Below are 25,865 nucleotides of genomic sequence, written 5' to 3'. Positions count from 1 at the left end.
ATCCACGAAAGAAGTGGCTTATAAGGCCCTTGCTCGCCCGATTCTTGAGTATTGTTCATCTATCTGAGACCCCTTTCAGGTAGGACTGATGGAGGAGATAGATGAGATTCAACGAAGAGCGGCGCGTTTCGTCACGGGATCGTTTAACTTGCGAGGGAACGTTGCGGAGATGCTAAACAAACTCCACTGGCTGACGTTACAAGAGAGGCGTTGCGCATCATGCAGAGAGTTACTATTAAAATTTCTGGACTGCACTTTTCAGGAGGAGTCGGACAACATGTTACTTCCCCCAACATACATCTCGCGTGCTGACCACGAGGACAAACTTCGAGAAATTAAAGCCAATACAGAGGCTTACAGACAATCATTCTTCCCACGCGCTATTCGCGAGTGGAGGGATTAGATAGTGGTACCGAAAGTACCCTCCGCCACACGCCATTAGGTGGCTTGCGGAGTAAATGTAGATGGTAAGGATACATTTTATGGTGTGTTTCACGCACGTAGACAGAGCGATAATTCGGGACAAGTGCTTTACCGGCGCATTAAACTTGGACAGCACTGGCCAGCCAACTGCTCCACTTAACTTGCAATGATGTGAGGAGTTGCAGTCCGACGTAGAAAGAGACGAGCAGAGAAACAATATAGCTTCGAATGTCGTTTAATTTTCAAACAGAATGAAATAATATTCGGCAAAACTCCAGCACTACCGCACGCTTCTTAGGTGACTAAACGAAGGGCATATAATGCTCTAGTTCTCACCCAACGTAGTATTCTAATTACAAACAAGAGTGAGCCGGCCGCTGTGGCCGAGCAGTTCTAGGCGCTTCATTCTGGAACCGCGCGACCGCTACGGTCGCAGGTTCGAATCGTGCATGGATGTGTGTGATGTCCTTAGGTTAGTTAGGTTTAAGTTCTAGGGGACTGATGACCTCAGATGTTAAGTCCCATAGTGCTCAGAGCCATTTGAACCATTTTGAACAAACAAGAGTGATCAAATTTCCTAAAGTAAACACAAAGTAATCTTTCTGAGCGAGCCATGTGTCATGCAAAAGCATACTGCAGGGATTTCACCGGATTGTTGAATACAGAAGCCACTGAAGGTATCAACTACAGCCGGTCGTCTGGTTATCTCTTAGCTCCTCCCTTATCAGAATCCGAGAAATACATTTCAGTTCTGGAACTGTTATCTGCTACGGTGATAAAGAAGTCAATCAACAGGATCTACGAAGCCACGCAGGTGTTGCATTTTCTCCTCTTATGACGCGCCGTTTATATTCCGCCCAGGTTCGGCAGTCTCATGTGATAAAGCTGCGTGCGTTAGTTCCAGTACGTATGGCAGCTTAACAGTCTTGTTATCTTTCGTGAGAAATCCCTTAATTTGGCTCCAGAGCAGTGCCGTTGAGCTCATATTGTACTGGTATAGTCGTAGACGTAAAAATGCAGCATTTGCATGGTGCGCTCGATGCTGTAAAAACGATTGTTTTTCTTGTTTCTATGACGTCTACGACTCCGTTTCATGTTAGCCTACATCTGTGATATCAAACAATGGACATAGACCAAATAAAGTGTATTTGGTTTGTCATTTTTGTCCTAAAAAATAAAATTGTTATGCTTTCTTAATTTAAGCAACCTTTATTAACAATCGTTCTTAAAATATCGATAGTTAAGAATATATATTTGAAATGAAAACAGGTTCAAAAATGGCTCTGAGCACTATGGGACTCAACTGCTGTGGTCATCAGTCCCTTAGAACTTAGAACTATTTAAACGTAACTAACCTAAGGACATCACACACATCCAAGCCCGAGGCAGGATTCGAACCTGCGACCGTAGCAGTCGCACGGTTCTGGACTGCGCGCCCAGAACCGCGAGACCACCGCGGCCGGCAATGAAAACAGGAATTTCGCGTACAATATGTAACTAGAAACAAGACGACGTGCATCATTTGTAAAAAAAAAAAAAATGATGATGAATTTTACAATTACCAGATGAAGGTATTTCAAATTGAACGAAGAAAAAAGAATAACCAAGGCGAGACCTGAACCAGCAATCCATGCACTGCACCAGATCACCTATCTACTACGCAATCGATTCCAGTACACACACAGTATTTTTATCTCAACTACATCAAATACAATCCCTCGGAATACTCCAAAGCCGATTTTTTTCCTGTAAATGTATGAAAAACATTAAGAAAAACCCTTTTCTAGGCACTTTTTAAAGGTGTTCCACAAGCGTGTTTCACAACGGAGCAGTATCAACAGCGCGACTGTCACAGCACAACAGTACCGAAACTAAAGACTTCTTCTGGGTTGTTAGGCCGCGTCACATTTCCTACTAAAATAATCGGCGTTTCCACCCCTCTGCTGGGATCTTCTTCAGGATGTTTCGGTATCCACTATTGCTAGAACCCAACTTTAACTTTAGTGACAACGGTCACGAAAGCCTGCAGACTTACATAGTACAGACATTGTGACTGTGCACGATTTTTTAAGCAAAAACTACAAAGCAGAAACGTGATTTACGAAAAACGTTGATGGCTGTTAATACATTAGAATATCTTAAAGTTTCATTTAACGTAACTTAGAATAAGATATCTAATACACAAGTAGGACCTACTTCTAAGAGCGTGTGCTACGGCTTCTGACCAAACATCAAATGTTCAAATGTGTGTGAAATATTATGGGACTTAACAGCTAAGGTCATCAGTTGGTTGGTTGGTTTTTTGGGGGAAGAGACCAAACAGCGAGGTCATCGGTCTCATCGGATTAGGGAAGGACAGGGAAGGAAGTCGGCCGTGCCCTTTCAGAGGAACCATCCCAGCATTTGCCTGGAGCGATTTAGGGAAATCACGGAAAACCTAAATCAGGATGGCCGGACGCGGGATTGAACCGTCGTCCTCCCGAATGCGAGTCCATTGTGCTAACCACTGCGCCATAAGGTCATCAGTTCCTAAGCTTACACACTACTTAACCTAAATTATCCTAAGGACAAACACACTCACCCATGCCCGAGGAGGACTTGAACCTCCGCCGGGATCAGTGGCACAGTAAATGACTGCAGCGCCATAGACCACTCATCGCGTTTGTGTTTGTTTACATCAGGTTTATTCCTATCATAGACCATATATAACATAGACCGCGCATGTCCCTATTTCTGTCGTGTTAACGCTTGAAACTAACACATCTAAGTCACGTGACTCTGGGCAGAAAGCTGGTCGAAGTAGAAATGGTTCAAATGTCTCAGAGCACTATGCGACTTAACATCTGAGGTCATCAGTCGCCTAGAACTTAGAACTAATTAAACCTAACTAGCCTAAGGACATCACACACATCCATGCCCGAGGCAGGATTCGAACCTGCGGCCGTAGCGGTCGCTCGGCTCCAGACTGTAGCGCCTAGAACCGCACGGCCACTCCGGCCGGCGGTCGAAGTAGAGAGGATATAAAATGTAGACTGGCAATGACAAGGAAAGCGTTTCTAAAAAAGAGAAATTTATTAACATCGAGTATAGATGTAAGTGTCAAGAAGTCGTTTCTGAAAGTATTTGTATGGAGTGTAGCCATGTATGGAAGTGAAACATGGATGATAAATAGTTTGGACAAGAAGAGAACAGAAGCTTTCGAAATGTGGTGCTACGGAAGAATGCTGAAGATTAGATGGGTAGATCACATAACTAATGAGGAGGTATTGAATGGAATTGGGGAGAAGAGGAGTTTGTGGCACAACGTGACTAGAAGAAGGGATCGGTTGGTAGGACATGTTCTGGTCTCAAGGGATCACCAGTTTAGTATTGGAGGGCAACGAGGAGGGTAAAAATCGTAGAGGGAGGCCAAGAGATGAATACACGAAGCAGATTCAGAAGGATGTAGTACTGGGTGATGAAGAAGCTTGCACAGGATAGAGTAGCATGGAGAGCTGCATCAAACCAGTCTCTCAACAACAACAACAACAACAACAAAGGGTAATGACATACTCGGCTTCGTGCTTCGAGTCACGTGACGTGTTGTTTTCAGTAAAATGACGTCATGCGCAGTCTGTGTTATCTACGGTGTATGATACGATGAACAGAGTATACCTTGTGTGGAAAAAGGCAGAGAGACAGACAGAGAGAGAGAGAGATAGAGAGGGACACTACGATGACGCCCAAGGTGAAACACTCCTTGCGCTGCCGGAAAGCCTCGTCTATCAGGAGGTCCCGGGCCGGAAGCGGCCAATCAGCAAGTAGAGCCTCTGGTTTCGCCAGCGCGGCTGCACCGCGTGCAGCGATACGGTACGGCTGACGCGGTGCTCTGACGTAACCAAAGAGGCTCTACTGGGATGACAACCGACAAGCGCGCAATGCCCCACGTCCTCCGAACAGCAGAACCAAGGCCGCACTGGTGATAGAGCGCACGTAAAAATACAGTATGGCCCCGAAACGCGAGGCTAGCAGCGCGATCTCGAAGTTGCTCGATGAGCATTGTTCTTACCTAGGCGCGTTGTGAGTTCTCTTTTATTTATTTCACCTTGAGCGTTTGTGGCGGAAGCTGCGCCCACCTGTAAACAGTTTGTCAGTCTCGCTCCCACACATATACATCTGCCCCTGCAGGGTGATCATAAAGATATGCAAATATTTTAATATGCTATTCTACAAGTAAAACCAAAGAAAAAAGTTTGTATAAACATAGGTCCACAAATGTTTAGTTACGGATAATAAAAGATTTTGCCTGAAATTTAGCAACTTCGCTAATATGAAGCAATCGAAAAACTGTACGAGGTTCAAGTAAAGCCGGCCGGAGTGGCAGTGCCTTTCTAGGCATTACAGTCTGGAACCGAGCGGCCCCTACGGTCGCAGGTTCGAATCCTGCCTCGGGCATGGATGTGTGTGATGTCCTTAGGTTAGTTAGGTTTAATTAGTTCTAAGTTCTAGGCGACTGATGACCTCAGAAGTTAAGTCGCATAGTGCTTAAAGCCATTTGAACCATTTTTAAAGTAAAGCACGATTTCCATTTATTTTGTTGTTATTGGTCTGGTGAATCTAATAAAACATGTCCCAGACGTGTATCTGCAATAGTTTCCCAGAACATCCAGAAAAGCAAAGATTATACAAGTAAATTTCTTTACCATTGTTGACAACCGCTAGTGAGTTGTTTCAGTCGTTTTCTAGCCTTGAAACGAGTTAGTTTTTTGTACTGTTCAGTGAAAGAACATAATAGCAACAGTATATTTAAGTGAAACCATATAGTAACTGTTGTAGTTTGTAGATTATTTATGAAATAGGGATGCCTTTTAAGTTTACGACAGCGGAATACGCCGATATGGTGTTCATTTATGGCAAATGTGATGGTAATGCTACAGCTGCAGTTAATGCGCACGTTATCCAACTCGGAGGTTTCCGAATGCACGAACTATTATTGGAGTATTTCCAATGTTACGGGAGATAGGTTTTCTACCTATAGTTCATAATCAGTATGAGCACTCGATACGTGAAGACGATGATGAAGATATTATGGATGCTGTCCAACGTAGCCCGGGTACCAGTACACGACGTATCTTTCAACGATTAGGCGTTTCACAATCTATGGTATGGCGTACACTGAAGTACAATAATCTGTATCCTTACCATAAACTAAAAGTGCATCATTTACATCCGGGAGGTCCTGCCCTTCGCTTAGAGTTGTGCAACTGGTTAAATACTAATCGGCAGTTGCACAAACACATTTTATTTACTGACGAGGCACAGTTTACAGTTATGTGTGGCTACTTAGAGAATGAACCAGCTCTAAGAACGCAATCGGTCATTCACGATTGTCACAGTGAAGGAGAATTTTATCATGCCTTCCTCTCAGCATATTGGTCTCAAGCTACACAATATCACGTAAAACATAGCATCATAATGATGAAACATTTCGAACAATCTGAATTTTCCAGTCTTGTCAGATATTTTGAAGATATGTTGCATAAGAAACAGTACCTGTCAAACCCATACAGCCCATCAGAACTCATCCGCATTTGCTTAATCAAACTGCCTGAACATTTACGACATATTATTTTGGCAGGACGTTGCAAAGACGACACCGAAGGTTTTCAGGGTCAGTTACAAGAATTGTAAATTGGCACTGACAATCGCAGGACGCGAAAACAGGAACACAACAATGACCAAAATAGACACCACCCGTACGACAACCGTTGGCGGAGTAGTAATAATTACAGGGAAAGATCACCTCTCTATGGTAATGACTATGGCAGAGACACTCACAGAAACAGACAATATGGGAACCAAAATAATTATTATCAAGGGAGATAGAATAAATTCAGACGCAACGGTCCACCACACAGTTACGACTCAGGGAGAAGTTCTCCACCACGTGACCGACAAGAAAGATGTTACAGAAACTACTGGCATGACGACAGACCATATAATCTTACCAACAGACCAGAATTTAATCAGAACTGGCGGGATTCAAACAGGGCAGAGCCCTCTCGACAAAGTGAATTTGTAGATCTCCAAATACCAGTAAGAAAAATTACATAGACGCTAACACTGATAAAAATCTGAGCATTCTTTACCAATGTATACCACATGATAATTGCGTCAAAGCTGAAGCTCTGCGTATGGAAGAGTAAAGGTTTACACCACATTTCACATGTAAAACCGTTTGTTGCCATAAAATCTTTCACTTCACATTACTAGTACGCTTTGTCACACTTAGAAACTCTTAACATTCAAGGATGTTTTGAAGTCAACTATACAAGCAAGAACCTAGGGAACTTATTTAGACAGTAATTACGAATGCATTGTTATAGTGAACAGACGACGTAGTCTTATTGTGTGTACAATCTTCCTTGTTCATTGCACGATTATGTAACGACTATAAGGCCTACATACTTAGAACATATACGGGTACTGCTAATGAGATTTTAATGCAACATTTTGGTTTACTTGAAAATACATTCTGGATTTAAAGTACTTTCTGAGAGATACCAGATGACACAGTGGTTAGTTTGACAGGTACACGATTGTATGACGACGCTACTAGTGAGTGACGCAATTTATATTATTGCTTTTGCGCTATATCTGTTTCATATCTGCACAGTTTTTCTGAATTCTTCTGGAAAGTAAAACATGTTTTAGTAGTAGCTTTTGTGGTATAGCTACAATGAGACAGCCTTTTCCGTAGCACAACAATATGTTACAGTATAGTACTTTCTTGATCAAGGTAATGTACGTAATAACTACAATATGTATACGCATAGCATTTCAATTTTGTTTATTATGAGGTAAGTACATTGACTTCTACAGAACTTTGCTTGCGGATGACGATAATTACGACACTTGGCACATTTTTTACCCTTAAGTAATGACATAGATTATCTTACAACAAGACGCACAGTTTAGCGCTACAGTACACTATTTGAGTGATTAATTTTGTACTTAAAACATTTATTTTTAAAGATTTTTGAATTACAATGATACAAAGGTTTTCTGTGATACATTTCATTCCATTGCTGTAATCTGTAACACCTGAGGTTATAATTACATTAATCGTTAGGGGGGTACATGCTTACTTTGTGTACCATGTGTTTGGCAAGTACAAGGAGCCCTAGCTAATATGGTATTTACTTATACAACTTTATACATCGGTACCATATTTCTCTAACACAGAATTACACAGATATCTGATCATTTAACTGAGAGAGACAAACATTTTCTTTTACTATTCCAGTGACACATGTTTACGCAATTACATAGTTGGATAACTTCACACTTATAACATTGTATTACGTCTGTTCTTCGTGAACTGTTCATATATATTCGGAACCACTGTGATATTATGAGAGCTTTGAATGTTGTATTTGCTAAGGGATCATGGTTTTTGAAGTACATTTGAGGTAGATGACTTTATTGCAGGTTTTGAAATTATTGAAAGAAGCTGCGACGATTTTGAGATGTGATTGATCTGTTATGCTGTTATTATTACGACGACGATGAGTATTATGCTGTTGAGGTATATTTATGATCAATAAGCTGATGCTATATGAGGAATGTGATTACGTGTTCATATGTATATGAAAAATGAATAGAAGTTAGGGTCTCTGGTTTGTGAAAAAGGATGATGGAAACCAAGAATCGTACTTTTAAAGAGTTATGACATGTGTGTCCATGTGTGAATGTATCACAAACTGCTATTCATGAGATTTCGTTTCTACGCATTTCTACTGTAATTTTTCGATCTGTGAAATTTTTTATATGAGACTGTGACTGTAGCGGAAACTGCTGTCGTAAATATTTCGCTAAGAAAGCTAAGTGACCGTGACGTAATGCGCTGTAGGCGCCCAGCTATGCGACAGTTCCCTGGGAAAAAAGCCGTGTCTTTCAGAGGCACAACAAAAAGAAAGGAGAACCCAGTAACCTCGCTATTGACATTTCTTTGTAGAAAGCATCGCAAATACAACACGCTCATACTTGAAAACATATGATTACACTTTGGAGCTCGTAATTTCTGATATTTACTGAAATTCCTAATGAAATAATGAGAAACATTTTACATCTATTGTCTTGCTAGTTGAGAGATTTTTTTCTGCTTCATGAAATGCCATATGGCTAGTGAATGACGTTTCACACCTTGCTTTATGTATGTATTTGTTCATTTTGTTTAAAATCTAGTTTCTAGTTGCACTGCAGAATTTGTTAGATTAAAATTTAATAGATGTGCTAATAGAAACTGTTTTTTTCTACAGACCCAGTAAATAATAATTTTATGATCCACTTTCTTAAAAAAGGGAGCACAAATAGACATTTCCCTTCACAGGAATTGCATACATAATCTTTTCAATGATTTGGAAACTTTTTTGGCAGACTAAGTTAAGGTGATGCATCACTCTAGTGTTAAGATCTGACACAAGTATTAGACATTTCCTATCTTTACTGTAATATTCCTTCTGCTTAAGCTTTATCATGTTTAGGTATAAGTTATTGCATTTGTCACTTTGTATTACTCTGCTAAGTCAGTTTTACTACAGATTTATTTTTCTTGATGCTGCTCATTGGCTCATATTAGTTGTAATGTTGCATTTGCCTTGCTAATTTGGATATACTGCTGCTTGCTTTGCAAATTTGCATTTTTTGTCATTGCTGTTGAGTTAATTTGTTATGTGCTGCTGCACTGCCTCGTCCCTTAATATATATACAGGGTGGTCCATTGATAGTGACTGGGCCAAATATCTCACGAAATAGGCATCAAACGAAAAAACTACAGACAACGAAACTTGTCTAGCGTGAAGAGGGAAACCAGATGGCGCTATGGATGGCCCGCTAGATGGCGCTGCCATAGGTCAAATGGATATCAACTGCGTTTTTTAAATAGGAACCCCTATTTTTATTACATATCTGTGAAGTACATGAATAAATATGAATGTTTTAGTTTGACCACTTTTTTCGCTTTGTGATAGATGGCGCTGTAATAGTCATAAATGTATAAGTACGTGGTATCACGTAACATTCCGCCAGTGCGGACGGTATTTGCATCGTGATACATTACACATGTTACATCGTGATACATTACCCATGTTAAAATGCACCGTTTACCAATTGCGGGAAAGGTCGATATCGTGTTGATGCATGGCTATTGTGATCAAAATGCCCAACGGGCGTGTGCTATGTATGCTGCTCGGTATCCTGGACGACATCATCCAAGTGCCCGGACCGTTCACCGGATAGTTACGTTATTGAAGGAAAGAGGAAGTGTTCTACATCTACATCTACATGATTACTCTGCAATTCACATTTAAGTGCTTGGCAGAGGGTTCATCGAACCACAATCATACTATCTCTCTACCATTCCACTCCCGAACAAATGGTTCAAATGGCTCTGAGCACTATGGGACTCAACTGCTGTGGTCATTAGTCCCCTAGAACTTAGAACTACTTAAACCTAACTAACCTGAGGACAACACACACATCCAAGCCCGAGGCAGGATTCGAACCTGCGACCGTAGCAGTCGCACGGTTCCTGACTGCGCGCCTAGAACCGCGAGACCACCGCGGCCGGCCACTCCCGAACAGTGCGCGGGAAAAACGAACACCTAAACCTTTCTGTTCGAGCTCTGATTTCTCTTATTTTATTTTGATGATCATTCCTACCTATATAGGTTGGGCTCAACAAAATATTTTCGCATTCGGAACAGAAAGTTGGTGACTGATATTTCGTAAATAGATCTCGCCGCGACGAAAAACGTCTTTGTTTTAATGACTTCCATCCCAACTCGTGTATCATATCGGCCACACTCTCTCCCCTATTACGTGATATACAATACGAGCTTCCCTTTTTTGCACCCTTTCGATGTCCTCCGTCAACCCCACCTGGTAAGGATCCCACACTGCACAGCAATATTCTAACAGAGGACGACCGAGTGTAGTGTAAGCTGTCTCTTTAGTGGACTTGTTGCATCTTCTAAGTGTCCTGCCAATGAAACGCAACCTTTGGCTCGCCTTCCCCAAAATATTATCTATGTGGTCTTGCCAACTGAAGTTGTTCGTAATTTTAACACCCAGGTACTTAGTTGAATTGACAGCCTTGAGAATTCTAGTCTTTATCGAGTAATCGATTTCCAACGGATTTCTTTTGGAACTCATGTGGATCACGTCACACTTTTCGTTATTTAGCGTCAACTGCCACCTGCCACACCATACAGCAATCTCTACTAAATCGCTTTGCAACTGATACTGGTCTTCGGATGACCTTACTAGATGGTAAATTACAGCATCATCTGCGAACAACCTAAGAGAACTGCTCAGATTGTCACCCAGGTCGTTTATATAGATCAGGAACAGCAGAGGTCCCAGGACGCTTCCATGGGGAACATCTGATATCAATTCAATTTTACTCGATGATTTGCCGTCTATTAGTACGAACTGCGACCTTCCTGACAGGAAATCACGAATCCAGTCGCACAACTGAGACGATACCCCACAGGCCCGCAGCTTGATCAGAAGTCGCTTATGAGGAACGGTGTCAAAAGCTTTCCGGAAATCTAGAAATACGGAATCAACTTGAGATCCCCTTTCGATAGCGGCCATTACTTCGTGCGAATAAAGAGCTAGCTGCGTTGCACAAGAACGATATTTTCTGAAACAATGCTGATTACGTATCAATAGATCGTTCCCTTCGAGGTGATTCATAATGTTTGAATACAGTATATGCTCCAAAACTCTACTGCAAACCGACGTCAATGATATAGGTCTGTAGTTCGATGGATTACTCCTACTACCCTTCTTAAACACTGGTCGACCTGTGCAATTTTCCAATCTGTAGGTACAGATCTATCGGTGAGCGAGCGGTTGTATATGATTGCTAAGTAGAGAGCTATTGTATCAGCGTAATCTGAAAGGAACCTAATCGGTATACAATGTGGACCTGAAGAATTGCCCGTATCAAGCGATTTGAGTTGCTTCGCAACCCCTCAGGTATCTACTTCTAAGAAACTCATGCTAGCAGCTGTTCGTGTTTCAAATTCTGGAATATTCCATTCGTCTTCCCTGGTGAAGGAATTTCGGAAAACTGCGTTCAATAACTCCGCTTTAGCGGCACAGTCGTCGGTAACAGTACCATCGGCACTGCGCAGCGAAGGTATTGACTGCGTCTTGCCACTTGTGTACTTTACATACGACCAGATTTTCTTAGGATTTTCTACCAAATTTCGGGACAATGTTTCGTTGTGGAACCTATTAAAGGCATCTCGCATTGAAGTCCGTGCCAAATTTCGCACGTCTGTAAATTTTAGCCAATCTTCAGGATTTCGCGTTCTTCTGAACTTCGCATGCTTTTTCCGTTGCCTCTGCAACAGCGTTCAGACCTGTTTTGTGTACCATGAGGAATCAGTTCCATCTCTTACCAATTTATGGGGTACGAATCTCTCAATTGCTGTCGCTACTATATCTTTGAATTTGAGCCACATCTCGTCTACATTTGCATAGTCAGTTAGGAAAGAATGGAGATTGTCTCTAGTGACACTTTATCCGCTTTTTTAAGTAAACTTATTTTGCGCTTGTTTCTGGTGGATTTGGAAGAAACGGTATTGAGCCTAGCTACAACGACCTTGTGATCACTAATCCCTGTATCAGTCACGATGCACTCTATTAGCTCTGGATTGTTTGTGGCTAAGAGGTCAAGAGTGTTTTCGCAACCATTTACAATTCGCTTGGGTTCGTGGACTAACTGCTCGAAATAATTTTCGGAGAAAGCATTTAGGACAATCTCGGAAGATGTTTTCTGCCTACCAACCACATGTGAAACGTCAACCACGACCTGCAACAAATGATGATGCCCAAGTAGGTGTTTAAGCTGCTGTCGCGGCTAATCCGCACATCAATAGCAGACAAATTGCGCGAGAATCGGGAATCTCAAAAACGTCGGTGTTGAGAATGCTACATCAACATCGATTGCAACCGTACCATATTTCTATGCACAAGGAATTGTATGGCGACGACTTTGAACGTCGTGTACAGTTCTGCCACTGGACACAGGAGAAATTACGGGACGATTACAGATTTTTTGCACGCGTTCTATTTAGCGACGAAGCGTTATTCACCAACAGCGGTAACGTAAACCGGCATAATATGCACTATTGGGCAACGGAAAATCCACGATGGCTGCGACAAGTGGAACATCAGCGACCTTGGCGGGTTAACATATGGTGCGGCATTATGGGCGGAAGGATAACTGGCCCCCATTTTATCGATGGCAATCTAAATGGTGCAATGTATGCTGATTTCCTACGTAATGTTCTACCGATGTTACTACAAGATGTTTCACTGCATGACAGAATGGCGATGTACTTCCAACATGATGGACGTCCGGCCTGAATCTAACCGCAGTAATGGAGCGCAGCCAATCCGACCGCAGGGATTCGTAGCGAAAAAATGGCTCTGAGCACCAAGGGACTCAACTGCTGAGGTCATCAGTCCCCTAGAACTTAGAACTACTTAAACCTAACTAACCTAAGGACATCACACACATCCATGCCCGAGGCAGGATTCGAACCTGCGACCGTAGCGGTCACGCGGTTCCAGACTGAAGCGCCTTTAACCGCACGGCCACACCGGCCGGCCGATTCGTAGCGTTCGAGTACAACGTAAAAGCTATAACAGATAAAATTAAATGTTTATGGCCCCCCAAAAAAACAAGCCATAAGTTTAAGTAAACGCAATCATCAATATAACACGGGAGGAATGACTCATGAGGAAACTCTTCAGTTTCGATTTGAAAGCGCGTGGATTACTGCTAAGATTTTTGAATTCTTGTGGTACCTTATTGAAAACGATGCTGCAGTATACTGCACGCCTTTCCGCACAGGAGTCAAGGAAGTGCGATCCAAAAGCAGATTGGATTTCTGCCCAGTTTAACTGAGTGAAACCTGCTAATTCTTGGGAATAAGCTGATGTGTTAACAAGAAACTACAGTAAAGAATATATATATATTGAAAGGCGAATGTCAGAATACTCAGACGAATGAACAGGGGGGTCGACAACCGCCCGTTTCTCAGCCAAAACTATCCTCTGAGAATTTGAAGAGTTACCCCAAAATATAATACTGTACGTCGCATTCGAATGAAAATAAGGAAAATGGACTACGTTTCGTGTCCAACTATCACGTATTTCAGATACCGTTCGAATAGTGAACATGGCAGCATTAAGTTTTTGTACGAGATCCTGAATGTGGGGCTTCTACGACAGTTTACTGTCTATTTGAACATCTAGAAATTCGAACTGTTCGATTTCGCTAATTATATGGCCATTCTGTGAAATTAATACGCCGGGTTTGTTGAACTGTGTGTTAGACATGTAAAAACTGAATATTACTGTCATTTTGCGTTTATTTTCTACAAGTCATGAACTTGTGTCTTGAACTGCACTATTTGAAACTGTGCCAATGTTGCACACAACAATCTTTACTACCAAGCTAGTGTCATCAGCAAATAGAAATATTTTAGAATCACCTGTAATACTAGAGGACATATCATCTATGTAAATAAGGAACAGGAAAAGCTCTGCCACTGATCCCTGGGGCTTCCCCCATTTGACTATGCCCCACTTAGATCTCACATCATAGCCATTCCAAACATTGTGAATAATGACCTTTTGCTGTCTGTCATTAAAATAAGGGGTGAACCAATTGTGAGGTACTACTCGTATTCCATAATAGTGCAACTTCTGGAGCAATATTTTGTGATCAACACAATCAAACGTCTTAGTTAAACTAAAAATGATGCTTAGCGTTCTAAACCTTTTGTTTTAGCCATCCAATACCTCACAGACAAAAGAGAATAAAGCATTTTCAGCTGTTAAACAACTCCTAACACCGAGCTGAACATTTGATAGTAAATGACGTGAAATAAATTGATCAATTATCCTCACATACACAGCCTTTTCAATAACTTTAGCAAACATTGATGCCATAGAAATAGGTCTAAAATTATCTACATTATCCCTTTCTCCCATTTTTATAAAGCGACTTTACTATTAATTACTTTAATCCTTCAGGAAACTGACAATTTTTTAAGTAAAAATTACAAATGTGGCTAAATACAGGGCTAATATGTGCAGCACAGTACTTTAATATTATTCTAGGCTCTCCATCATATCCATGAATCTCCTTAGTCATCAGTGATTTAATTATTGACTTAATCTCACCCGTGCCAGTATAACAGAGCAGTATTTCAGACATCAGACTTGGAAAGGCATTTTCGAATAGAGTTATATGATTCGCTGTAGAAACTAAGTTTTTATTCAATTCACCAGCAATGCTCAGAAGGTGGTTGTTAAACACTGTAAATATACCTGACTTATCAGTAATAGAAACATTTTTTAATACGAACTGACTTTATGTCGTCGAGCTTGTGCTGCTGACCAGACGGTTCCTTGTCGACTCACCATATGGTTTTAATTTTTTCCTGTGAATTAGCTATTCTATTTGCGCACCACATACTCTTCGTCTTCCTAACAACACTTTAACCACCTTACAATACTGTTTGTAATGGGCAACTGTATCTCGACTACTACTTATAACATTCTGATATAATACCCACTTTGTTGTACATGATGTCCTTATCCCTCTAGTCAGGCATCCAGGCTGCATTTTACTGCCAATACCCTATTTAAAACTTTATAATGGAAAACAACTCTCAAAGAGCACCCCGAGGTGATTTAAACCCGCAAACCCCCCACCAGATCGTTGTTTCACCATGTAGCAATAGCCTGAATTTATGAGCATGAGTGTAGATTGAAGGCAACACGAAATTTATCTGTATTTATGCGTTTCATTTATTATTGTTGTTGGTTCTTAAAATTTGTACACTTTCTGTGTATACTGTATTTACTGTGACAGAATGCAACGTGCGACGATTTCCGCGTATTCTAACCGCGAAGACGGAGACCGCTATCAATTTCCCTGAGGTGTGGGAACCACCGTTATACAAGGCCGCTGACAGAGATATATCACGTGACAAATAATTGCTCTGCTTCTAGAGACAGTTGTTAATTGTAAAATGAGTAGACGATTCCATTCTATACAATTATCCACTACTTATCGAAGTTTCGAATTTAAGGTACATTTAGAGATGTGATGTTAAATACTGAACTGACGTATTAACACCGCAACGGTTGGCTTACGCCATTACAAGCTATCTAATCACAAAGAAACTAGATGGTGCGGACTTCAGTTGCATTTGATGTTCCACCTTGCTACAGTACTGAAAGTTACGGTGACATCCATCCAGAGACACGAATCGGCCGGTCTGGGACTCGTAACGGCAGGGCAACAGACAATGTCACACAGTTAAAATGCGAATGGGCTGTGGTTTGCATTAACCGCAATATTTCGTGTGCATCTTTCACTGCAACATAATCCGGTGACAGCACGATTCTTTCAAGTGGAAATTTACTTAGAAAGGCTAATCGCGAGTGACTACGAGGAAAAGGTGTGAAGTGTGGAGCGTTAAGCATCGAGATGGCCAGTTCTCCGATAAAAGCGTGGTTCCATTTTCAGACAAGTGAAGTGAGTATGAATCCTGTAATGGCGCTCTCATGAAATGTATTTGACTCAAGAAATACTGTGATGGCGAGAAAATATTTCTATGATTGAATTTTAATTGAACAGTGCATATAGATTAGCTTATTTGAACTATTAATGTACAGATCGTGTTTGTGTTGCCAAACGTATCCTGCAATACGCAGATGCCGTTTCTTCCTGTTTTAAGGATAAAACTTAGTCAGCGGGATTGATTTTGTTGCTACCACTCGTCTTTTGCCCCCTCGCCTACGCCAGAAATCCTTTTTTTTTCCATTAGTATGCATTTGATTATTATTGATCTTATCAGAATGTTAAGTAAAACGTTTACTTCTGATTGATGAGCGAACTCACGAACATTTAGGTCGTTAAAGATCAGATGTAAGGCAAGTGATCACTGTAACAGTTAATAATATGTAATGTATTACTTATCCTTCTTACAGATAAATAGTCGTATTATTCCAAAGAGTTTAAATTTCACAGAGTGGCTATATGTCCGCCATGTTTCAGGCGGACTGAATGTCTTTTTTCTGGGGTGAGGTATCAGAATGGCAAACCTCGTAGAAAATTTTATATACTTGCCAACTGAAAACAGTTCCGCGATTTAAATAACGACTTACTATTGAATAACAATTTGCGTCAGGAACCGTTGGTGTGGCATAAGTAGGTGATACCTTTCAGCCAGGAAACATGGCAGTTCAATTTGCCTCGAACAAGGCGGACGTGTAAGGAAGCGTAGCCACCCTATTAAAATTTAGCTCTTTGTATTATTTACTACACATAAGTAATGTGGCAGAGATTTTACGCCGAAGAAAGGGCTGCATATAGGGAAGTAGAATACTGTATCTCAGAACAACAATTACAGTATTTAAAATCTGACAATATTATTAAACAAAAAATTAAATCCGTTGGGACTGCTATTATGAGCTGCTATAAGGAGAAGGTTGTATGTGTGCAGGTGTAACGAGTCATTCTGTTGTTTTCTCGTTCGATTTTCGGTAGTAATCGATGTCATTAAATGCCTAACTCGGTTAATGGTTCATGGTGCACAATTTCAGTTGCCGGTTGCCTATCTAACTGCTTCCAGGGGCAACAAAAATTTTAATTTTATTAATTCATATAATTATTGAACGAATTTAAAAATTTAACATGCTACTCATTAAGAGGTATAATCCAGTGTTAAGCGTTTAACACAGTGTAACAAGTATTACAATTAAAAATTGTGTACATGTCATGATGCAGCGTAATTCGGGGTGTGCAAATTACCCACACTACATTCATCCAGTATTTGAGAATGAGAGCACTTTGAGACTTCCAACAAACTTGACACATATTTTCAAACGTTTGCGAAACTTTTGCTCACTGAAACCCCACACAAACTGATTAAAGGGAAAAAGTTTATAGCTTACTACATTTTTACTGAGCAGTAACACTCCAGTAATAGGAGTGATGTTTTAGATTAGAGAAGATTAGATTATTATTCATTCCACAGACCCATAAAAGAGGCGATCCTCCTGAGTGTGGAACATGTCAGATAAACACATTACAAAAATATAATTAGAAAAAATTGAGTTTCATTAATTTTAATGATCCTCAATCAATAAACAGTTAAATTATGTACATGAATTAAAATTAAACTTCTAATATTTACTGGTTTAATACTTACATCTGCTTTCATTAAATCTATCATTCACACAGTAGCTAGGTACTTGGCTATTACAACCAAGTATTGTCAAAAATTAAAGTAAATTATTCATTTCAATGATCCTCAGTTAAGAATAGTCAAATTATGTACAAGATTTAAAATTAAACTTCCACTATTTACAGACTTAAGTCTTACATCTGCTTTCCATATATCCATCATTCACACTGTAGGTAATTACTTGACTGTTACAACCAAGTATTGTCAAAAATTAAAGTATAATAAATTTTCTTTAAAATCGTCTACTGCACTTGTTGAGAAATTCATGAACGGTATAGGATTTGACCACCAAAAATTCTTTTAAATTATGTTAAAATTGTGCCTTGTCTGAAACTAAACTCTTAATGGTTACTGGTAACTTATTGAAAATATGCATTGCTGAATAGTGGACTCCTTCCTGGGCAAGAGTAAGTGATTTTAAATCTTAGTGTATATTGTTCTTATTTCTAGTATTGATACTGTGTACTAAGCAGTTAATTGGAAAAAGAGATGTATTATTTACAACAAACTTCATTAAGCAATAAATATATTGAGAAGCTGTGGTTAGTATGCCCAATTCTTTGAATAGGTTTCGATATGATGTTCTTGGATTTACACTACACATTACTCTTATTACACACTTCTGTACTCTGAAAAATTTTTCTTTGTTTGTGGAGTTACCCCAAAATATGACACCATATGACATAATAGAGTGAAAATAAGCAAAATATGTCAGTTTTTTTATATTTATACATCCCATGTCTGACATTATTCGCATTGCAAACACAGACTTATTTAGGAGCTTTAGCAGTTCGTTAGTATGCCACTCCCAACTGAATTTATTATCAAGTTGTAATCCCAAGAATTTTACACTCTCAACTTCTCCTATTTCCATGTCATCGTATTTTATACACACACTAGAAGGACATCTCTTTGAAGTTCTGAACTGCATGTAGTGGGTCGTTTCAAAGTTTAATGACAATGAATTGGCTATGAACTACTTATTAATGTTAGTAAAAATTTGATTAGCTGCCCTTTCTAAATTTATATTTGATTTACTATTTATTGTAATGTTTGTATCATCTGCAAATAAGACAAACTAGACATCTGGCAATGTAACAGATGACCGGTCATTAAAGTACACAAGAAAAAGTAGTGGACCTAGTATGGAACCTTGGGGATCACCACAAGTAATTCCTTCCCAGTCAGATGATGTCTGATTGCCTACTGCTGAAGTGTTGCATAATGACAACCTTTGTTTTCTATTAGTAAGATATGACTGAAACCACTTTGCATGCCATAAAATTTTAATTTACTTAAAAGAATGCTGTGATCCATGCAGTCAAAAGCCTTTGACAGGTCACAGAATATGCCAGTTGCTTCTAATTTGTCGTCTAATGAATTAAGGACATTTTCACTGTAAGTGTAAATAGCTTTCTCAATATCAGAACCCTTAAGAAACCCAAACTGTGACTTTGACAGTATATTATTTCCACTAAGGTGCTTAAGTAGACACTTGAACATAACCTTTTCAAAGATTTTTGAAAAATCTGGCAAAAATGAGATTGGTCGGTAATTTGACACCATTTCTTTGTCCCCTTCTTGTGGAGAGGTGTAACTTCAGCATATTCAAGCCAGTCTGGGAATGTTCCTGTGATAAGTGATTGATAACACAAATAACTTAAGATAATTATGACTAAATTCACATGAAAATTCTTTTATTAACTTTGTTAATATGTTATCATAACCACTAAAATGCTTTGATTTCAAGGACTTTACAATGGATACTATTTCTTTGTGTGACGTAAGTGTCAATTCCATTTTACTGAGATTGCTTGTGTGCACTGGTCTCAGATATTCCATTGCATTATTTACTGAACCTGACAACCCCATGCTATCAGTAACAGAGAAAAAAATACTTGTTTAAATGGTTTGCAACACAACATGCGTTTGTTACCAGGGTTTCATTTATTTTTAGAGCTGTTTGTTCCTCCTCATTTCTGGTCCTACCTGTCTCTGACTTAACTATATCCCATATTGTTTTTACTTTATTGCTGGATGTATTTATGTTCTTCTCATAATGCAGATGTTTAGATTCCTGAATAACCTTCTTCAGTGTTTTGCAGTAATTTTTGTAATGAGCTATAATGCTAGTATCAAAGGTGTCCCTACATATCAGATAGTTTCCTTTGTGTCTCACATGATATCTTTATCCCTTGTGTGATCCATGGTTTCTTATTAGATTTCTGCTTAATTTGAGTTACCTTCAGGAGAAAACGATTTTCAGATAAGGTGCTAATTTTATTAATGAATGTTTTGAATTTTCCATTTGTGTCTTGGATACTGTAAACATCCACCCAATCAATTTCTTTGAGCAATCTCCTAAATTTCTCAGTTTTTGACTGTTTTATTGGCCTTCTGCACTCAATTCTGATAGACGTTTTACCCTGACAATTTTCAAAATTTAGTGTTAGGTGTTGCATGTCATGGTCAGATAGCCCATTTACTACTGGTTTTGTAATGTGGCTTAGTTGCCTAGAAATGTCTATAAAGCTATTATCAATGGCAGTCTTAGAACACTAGTTGGGAAATTTACAATAGAAATTAAATGTAATTCATTTCAGTAACAGTTCACTGGCAGTGTTTTCAGGACATCTATATTAAAATCACCAGCAACCACTAGTCCTTCGTTTTTTAAAATTTTAAATCTTTAAAACCGTTTATAAACAGGTTGAAATTTCCTGAAGGTGCTCTGTATATGGCTACTATTATAAAAGACCTATTATGAAATTCTGTCTCTGTTGCACATGCTTCTAAGTGCTGCTATAAGCAAAATTTATTAATGTCAACATTCTTAAATTTAATACTGTTTTTAACAAATGTGGCAACTCCTCCTTTCTCCATATTTTGTCTACAAAAGTAAGAGGCTATCTTAAATTCCGTAAGGTTTAACATATCTATACCAGTGCTCACATGATATTCAGAGAGGCAGATTATCTCAACTGGGTTCGATGACTAATTCATCAATGAATGTAAGTAATTCATTAATTTTACTACGAAGCCCTCGATATTTTGATGCACTAAAGGTAGTTGGCGTTTCACATTTACCACGATGAAATCGGGTGGAAATAAAATTTCTGCTGATTGCTGTAAATTTTTAGCCAACAGCTGTGTTCGCTGATCTAGTGTGCCAGGACATAATGTTTGATTTCTTTCACAAACTGAAAGTTTGTTTCAATCTTTACTTCCTCACAACTTGACTTCGTTCTGTCCTACCTATCCTAAAAAAGGCGCTCCTCCAACACCTATGACCACTGGTATATTACCGCTCATGGCAGTGCCTTCCCCCCCCTTACATTTCCTGCTATTAACCCAGCCAGTTTACCCTTCCCTGTTGCGGTGTAGGCCATGTCTAGTACAGTCCCACGTACTGAGAGAATCAACACGAACCAAACCGATATGTGACCCTGCAACCGACCCAAGTAGCCGTTCCACCTCCAAATTAACTCTCCCGACATAAGAGTTTAAATGAAGTCGGTCATGGCGTCTCAGAACATACACAAACTCAACACTGGTATGTCTCGTTGCTGATGCAATCTTTGCCAGGTCACACTCTATATTGTACCCAGGCTCTCTGTCAGTACTATTGCCTGGCCCACCCACAATAACCATGGTGTCTTCCTTGGTAAAATCTCTATAGAGTGAACCTAAATCCTCTGTCACCTGACCCAGACCAGCACTAGGTTTAAAAAATTGTTACGTGGTATTCTGATTCTAACTGGTCCCTCAATGTGTTACTTCTTTACCACTAACTGTACTTGTAACACATTTTAGAAGCAGTCTCCATATACACTCCTGGAAATTGAAATAAGAACACCGTGAATTCATTGTCCCAGGAAGGGGAAACTTTATTGACACATTCCTGGGGTCAGATACATCACATGATCACACTGACAGAACTACAGGCACATAGACACAGGCAACAGAGCATGCACAATGTCGGCACTAGTACAGTGTATATCCACCTTTCGCAGCAATGCAGGCTGCTATTCTCCCATGGAGACGATCGTAGAGATGCTGGATGTAGTCCTGTGGAACGGCTTGCCATGCCGTTTCCACCTGGCGCCTCAGTTGGACCAGCGTTCGTGCTGGACGTGCAGACCGCGTGAGACGACGCTTCATCCAGTCCCAAACATCCTCAATGGGGGACAGATCCGGAGATCTTGCTGGCCAGGGTAGTTGACTTACACCTTCTAGAGCACGTTGAGTGGCACGGGATACATGCGGACGTGCATTGTCCTGTTGGAACAGCAAGTTCCCTTGCCGGTCTAGGAATGGTAGAACGATGGGTTCGATGACGGTTTGGATGTACCGTGCACTATTCAGTGTCCCCTCGACGATCACCAGTGGTGTACGGCCAGTGTAGGAGATCGCTCCCCACACCATGATGCCGGGTGTTGGCCCTGTGTGCCTCGGTCGTATGCAGTCCTGATTGTGGCGCTCGCCTGCACGGCGCCAAACACGCATACGACCATCATTGGCACCAAGGCAGAAGCGACTCTCATCGCTGAAGACGACACGTCTCCATTCGTTCCTCCATTCACGCCTGTCGCGACACCACTGGAGGCGGGCTGCACGATGTTGGGGCGTGAGCGGAAGACGGCCTAACGGTGTGCGGGACCGTAGCCCAGCTTCATGGAGACGGTTGCGAATGGTCCTCGCCGATACCCCAGGAGCAACAGTGTCCCTAATTTGCTGGGAAGTGGCGGTGCGGTCCCCTACGGCACTGCGTAGGATCCTACGGTCTTGGCGTGCATCAGTGCGTCGCTGCGGTCCGGTCCCAGGTCGACGGGCACGTGCACCTTCCGCCGACCACTGGCGACAACATCGATGTACTGTGGAGACCTCACGCCCCACGTGTTGAGCAATTCGGCGGTACGTCCACCCGGCCTCCCGCATGCCCACTATACGCCCTCGCTCAAAGTCCGTCAACTGCACATACGGTTCACGTCCACGCTGTCGCGGCATGCTACCAGTGTTAAAGACTGCGATGGAGCTCCGTATGCCACGGCAAACTGGCTGACACTGACGGCGGCGGTGCACAAATGCTGCGCAGCTAGCGCCATTGACGGCCAACACCGCGGTTCCTGGTGTGTCCGCTGTGCCGTCCGTGTGATCATTGCTTGTACAGCCCTCTCGCAGTGTCCGGAGCAAGTATGGTGGGTCTGACACACCGGTGTCAATGTGTTCTTTTTTCCATTTCCAGGAGTGTATATAAAACTGAATGTACCTGCGAAACTACATCATTGTCTGACATGCAGTTCGGGAGATATCGCTTTTGTTTATGAGAGCTCTATTCTTTAAACAATCGGAGGTGGGCGTTTACTCGTTTTGGACTGAGTTGCTACGCTGAATAACTTTGTGTTCAAACGATGAATGTAGATTATAAATTGTTGTTTCAAGTAACACGATAGATATGCAACGCCAGTGAAGGGTGTCATTCAATGCCTTTTGAGAGTCGGATGTAACATTTAGAAGATTACATGATGAGACTGAGAGAAAGCATCTCGTGTGATATGCAGGAGGGAAAAAAAAGCAAGAATGACAGACGAACAGTGCTGCATCATTTGGCACGGAAGCAATGAGCCAGTTTTTCACCATTCCCCCCCCCCCTCCCCCCGTTTATGATGACTTTTCTTCAACAGGGTAGTAAAACAATACATTATCTTGGCTAAACATGCTCAGTCCTAGAGGGAACATTTAACATTAATAGGCATATTGGAAAGTCGATAAGGAACAACTGAGTACTCATTCAGCTATCCGCATTTCATCTGAAGGACACGGTATACACCATATTGTATATCCATAGATACTGGATGCCAAGAGAAACGCTTTCGAAGATCTCCCACGGAAATTCTGTAGCAGTGACCTTTTGACGAAATAGCTACAAAGCTGTTGCTGATGGTGATTATTTTGAAGATTTAAACGTAGTAGTTATGATGTATACGGAATTAAGATTACTCGTATTCTTGTTGTAGCTACAAATACTCGATATTTTAATGTGGGATATACCGGATATTCTAAAAACGCGATAATAATGATCCAACTTTTGCTTAAATCCGTTTCTCAGGCCAAAATTTCAAATCAAAAACACAAGACTGAACCGGACAGAAATTTTCAGTGATACACCAAAGTACAAAGCAATGAGGTTCTTACAGCAAATTAATTAACTTTGTTTCCGGTCTACAAATATTTGTACCCTAATTAATATGTAAAAAGACAAGTATATTGTTTTAAACAAATATCATTTGCCCCTCATACAATCTGTGTCTGCCATTGGGGATTAAATGCTCTAGTGTCACCATGTTTTATACCTTTTCGCACAGATGTAATTTTCTTCCGTGTTCGATGAACACTGTCTTACTTTTAGGTATAAACGAGGATTACACTTAGTAAATACAGGATAACTGATATCAAAAGGAAGGGTTATACGGAAAGTGGATTTCATTTTTCTAATCAGTGTGCTGAGTTCTCGATTGCATCTTACAGCCCACCAACTGTGTGGTAGGGCATGACACACACTCTGACTCAAACCGTATGCATCATAATATCACGTTCAAGAATGTAATGATGATCATCATACAGATTCATGTTTCTCCAGTGCGTTTTCCAATCGTCTTCTCATTTTCCATTTGGTTGTCATTTCGTTGTTTTCATGTTTCTCGGAATCTGACAAACTACCCCGAAGGGCGAAATTAACTTTTTCATGACGTCTGCAAAGTAACATAGCTCGATGAAAATTGGACTGTATATAGAAAGAACTGCTACAGTGTACGCAATGAGACGAACAGAAATGACACTTTCATTCAAAGACAGTAATTACACTGAGATCACCGCGATTCATAGTGGTCCCCTGCATATTACGAAAGGTGGGACATGGTTCTTGATAGGGTCAGCGATCACCACGCACGCTTTGCAACTGCTCCCATACTGGCCACAAGGCTGGTGAGAACGATACTGCAACGCCTGTGTTATTCCGATTAGGATCCAAAGTTCCTTTGGACATACATGCATCGTAATCGGAACAACACAGGCACGGCTATGTATTTATCTTGCCGATACCGGGCAAGCGACCTTCCAGTCAACGTCTGATCTGTACGGGAATATACGAGGGGCGTTTGAAAAGTCAGTGCAAAAATAAAAACTACTTACGTGTTTGGGATAAACTTTTTTATTTTTACAACATAGTCTCCTTTTAGACTTAAACACTTCGCACAACGCTGTTCTAATTTGTTGATCCCTTCCGAATAACAGGAATTGTCCAAGTCTGCAAAATAGCTATTAGTTGCTGCAATCACCTAGTCGTTTGAATAAAATCTTAGTCCCACCAGCCAATTTTTTCAAATTGAGGAACAACTAGTAGTCCGAGGGAGCCAAGTCTGGAGAATAGGAGGGATGTGAAACGATTTGGAATCCTATTTCCACTCATTTTACGACCACAACTGTTTGGGTGTGCGCTGGTACGTAGTCGTGATGGAAAAGGACTTTTTTTGCAGTCCAATCGCCGGTGTTTTTCTTGCAGCTCTGTTTTCAAACGGTCCAGTAGAGATGAATAATATGCACCTGTACTAGTTTTACCCTTTTCCAGATAGTCGATGAGGATTATCCCTTGCGAATCCCAAAAGACAGTCACCATAACCTTTCTGGCCGAAGGAATGGTCTTCGCCTTTTTTGGAGAAGATTCTCTCTTGATAACCCATTGTTTAGATTGCTGTTTGATCTCAGGAGTATTGTAATGTATCTATGTTTCATTCGCAGTGACGAAACGACGCTTAAAGTCCTGCGGATTCTTCCTGAACAGCTGCAAACCATCCTTGCAACACTTCACACTATTCCGTTTTTGGTCAAGCGTGAGCAATTGCGGAACCCATCTTGCGGATAGCTTTCTCATGTCCAAATGTTTATGCAAAATATTATGTACCCGCACATTTGAGATGCCACAGCACTAGCAAACTCACGCACCTTAACTCCTCTCTTATCCGTCACCATATCATGGATTTTATCAACGATTTCTGGAGTCGTAACCTCCACAGGGCGTCCAGAACGTTCAGCATCACTTGTGCCGATACGGCCACT

Source organism: Schistocerca piceifrons, chromosome 1 (assembly GCF_021461385.2).
Source record: "Schistocerca piceifrons isolate TAMUIC-IGC-003096 chromosome 1, iqSchPice1.1, whole genome shotgun sequence".
NCBI classification, from domain to species: Eukaryota; Metazoa; Arthropoda; class Insecta; order Orthoptera; family Acrididae; genus Schistocerca; species Schistocerca piceifrons.
The sequence above is the reverse complement of the archived record's forward strand: the minus strand, read 5'-3'. Positions refer to the sequence as shown.